Source organism: Nelumbo nucifera, chromosome 6, assembly GCF_055504915.1.
Source record: "Nelumbo nucifera cultivar China Antique chromosome 6, China Antique-T2T, whole genome shotgun sequence".
NCBI lineage: Eukaryota > Viridiplantae > Streptophyta > Magnoliopsida > Proteales > Nelumbonaceae > Nelumbo > Nelumbo nucifera.
Window position 1 is genome coordinate 1691533 of NC_142654.1, and position 3441 is coordinate 1694973.

General features: G+C 38.9%; 1 pseudogene; it reads left to right on the plus strand.

Annotated features, from left to right (window-relative positions):
- Nucleotides 1–1684: 1684 nt before the first annotated feature.
- On the plus strand, nt 1685–2956 carry LOC104609386 (putative GPI-anchored protein At4g28100 pseudogene; annotated as a pseudogene).
- Nucleotides 2957–3441: the final 485 nt, after the last annotated feature.

The window sequence follows — 3441 nt, forward strand, 5'->3', positions numbered from 1 at the left end:
CAAATTTCACTATCTCAATGTTTCAATGGCCTCGGCAACTTTACATCCACAACGGCCTACCTCACAACCAACCACTGCTTGCAAAGAAGATTGAAACTGTCAAACCAGTGAGGCGGCGATTAGAACCACCACCTCTTGCAACGGCCACTAGAATGGTGGGACTAGGTAAATAAGGTTGTATTTGATACCATTGTCGCACCTACTTAAAACTTTTATAATGTTAAATACAAATTTTTGAGAAAGCCTTTTTAATAGACAATTCCAACTCAGGATTCATAAATTACACAAATGTATTTATCCCCAGCCCCCTTATAAACAGCTCCCCCCTAACCTGAAATCTTCCCCCAAAAATGGTATTGTCACATCACATCATATAATCATCCACTAAAAAAAGAGCCTTTTTTATAGTCCATTTTACATAAAAATTCAATTATCAATTCTCCAAATGTATTTATCCCCACCCCTCGTAAACAACATCCCCCATGAATTTTTTTCCCCTTCACAATGACCCAAACTGTATAATGGCATTATGAATTCTGAGGTGAATTGAATTCAATTTTTTTCGAAAAAAATATATAGGCATTGGCATTTGATGAAGGGTGATTTGGCATGACCTAGTAAAAAGGGGATACGTAGACGTAATCTGCTCGAAGGGTGACAAGTCAGTCAAACAAATCTAGTTCGCAACATTCGGAGCTCGGGTATTCAGCCACCTCGGCGTAAAGACACCTCGACACCCAATCCAGTTCAGGATTAAAGAACCGAAGTGCCAGTTTGGAGCTAAAGAGCCGAAACACCACGTAATCGACTCCAAAGGCCTCCCCAATGGACCCCGAATTTCTTGAGATCACGATGAGACTCATCCTAGCTCCGCCTGAATCGGAGGTAAACGATAAACCTTATCAACACATTTCTCTCCTTCAAAAACGGAACAAATCTTATTCGCATAGCCCAGAGATCCCAGAGCTCTTTCGTAAGGCCCACGACTACTCCATTATATAAGGACATGAAACCCCAAGGCAAAGGTACGTGTGATTATTTACTCACTACCATTCAAGCATTCAAATATTCAGCTCGCATCCACAATATAGTACTAACTTAAGCATCAGAGCAACCTCGCCGGGTTAGCCACCCCGGGTTCACTGATCTACTATTTTGCAATTTGGTCCAGCTCACCGCGCAATTGGAGTTCGGATCATCTTCCAGCTAGGAGTATTTAGATCGTGCACTATCAACATTTATAGTAGAAACACCAAATTTGACGTTTTTTAAAAAAACTTTAATGGTATAACAAATATTATATTGATGATTCAAATAATTTGTGATAGAAAAAAAATATATATATTCTTTTAAAATTTGTATTGATCAACTTAAAACATTGTAAGTATAAGTGATAATGGTACTAAACATAACCTAAATCAGCAACTCAACAACCACTGCTTGAAGCAACAACTAAAACCGCCAAACCAGTGAGGCAGCAAATAGAACCACCACTTGTAGTAGCAACTGGACTTAATGGTGGAATCATGATGAATGAACGCATCACTGTTTTCACAGCATCCTAGGTTTCAACTTATTTCATTTATTTTTAATTTATTATGATAGATTAAGGGAAAATTCCCGATAGGTACTCTGTATTTTAAGCTGAGTGCCAATTTAGTACTCAAACTTTAAAATGCGACGATCTAATATTCGAACATTCGAAATGCGATAATTTAGTACCTACCATTAATGGACCGTCATTTATGTATATCACGTGACCTTATGTGCGATTTAATATTTTTGAAAATATCAAAATTACCCTTAAAATAAAACACTGTTCATTATCTTCTTTCTCACGAAAATAAAACAAATAATCCTTGAATCTTTCTTGAAGTAGGCAAAGTTTGGTTGTAGAGTAACAACTCCTCACAAAGGCATAGTTTCCTTGAATCTTCACATTTTAGACACAAATAAAATGGACTTCTCTTTATTATTCGGTTTCACGTATCTCATCGCTTTATCCTCTCTGTTTTTTATATCCCTTTCTACAATCCCGTCGGAATCTCAAAGCGGTCCCCAGCAACCCATCAAACTGGGTGATTTCTTCGGTACAAACACCGTTCCCACCTTTCCCATCCAAACGCAAGCACAAACATGCCATCTCGACCTCTCCGAAGAGCTTTTCGGCGGCATCAGTGAGGCATGCGAGCGCAACCTCTATCGTAGCCGTTGTTGTCAGGTGGTCGCCGCCTGGCTCTTCGCTGTGCATGCTAGGTCAGCACTACAGGTACAGTCAGTTGTGCCCACGTCGTCAGACGGTCTGATGGTACCGGATGACTCAAAGAATTGCGTCAACTCACTACAGAACTTGCTGCAGAGTCGTAACATAAACATTCCACAGCCCAAGTCCACATGCGACGCCATTCTCTGTTTATGTGGCATTCGACTCCATCAGATTACCTCGTTGAGTTGCCCCGCCGCATTCAACCTTATCTCTCACAGGAACGCATCTCCGATGGCTGCCGTCAAGAATTTGGAACGGAATTGCGAGAATTCGTCCTACTCCGGCTGCACAAGTGTCTCGGCGCCCTCGAAAAGGTTAGGTTTTTTTTACTATTTCTTATCGTTTATTTATTCCCATTGGCGCTTTCTTTCTTCATAATTTCCAATCATCTGCCATTACTTGAACGGAAACCGAATTGTCAACAAAAATCTGTTGCTCTGTCATCTCACTAGAAGTAGGATCGAAATTAAATTTGCAAAGCACCACTACAAATTCAAATCTGCCCAGAACTCCCAAGCCGAACCAAAAGAATTAACTCAACTCTTACGGATCAATCCCAACCAGCAAAACAATCTTCAGTCTCACTCTAAAAAACAAAGGAGAAAAAAATTAAAGATTATCGATCTCCGCCACTGATGCGCAGCAACAGCAGAAATCGAGATGAACTGTTGTTAACGGCAGGTACTAGTAAAGCTACAACTCTCGTGTTCATTCGAGATATTACGGGATGTTTATATTGTCATATTACGGATACGTTGATAAAGAAAACTAAATGATATTTTAAGGGTAGTTTTGTCTTTTCACGTGCCATTTGACAAATTAGCACTCGATCTAAAGTAGAAGGTACCTATCGAAAATTTTTCCTAGATTTAATTACTTTTAAAGGATTCGATATGATGCTAGAAATACATGAAAAATCTTATAACTAATCAACTGGCTTCATAAAAGTAAGAGAAAATCAAGTGGGTTTAATATCACCAAAATTCATAGGGTTGTGATTAGTTAAAGACTTTTTGGCATCGTAGATTTTTTTTTTAAATATTTTATATTTTAATTATAATATCATAAGTGAAATCATTTGATCTTGACGGTTGAACCCAAGGTTTTTAAAAACGAATCAGAAACAGAACCAGTCAGGGGACCAGTTTCTGGTTAAGTGATTCAACTGTCCGGGT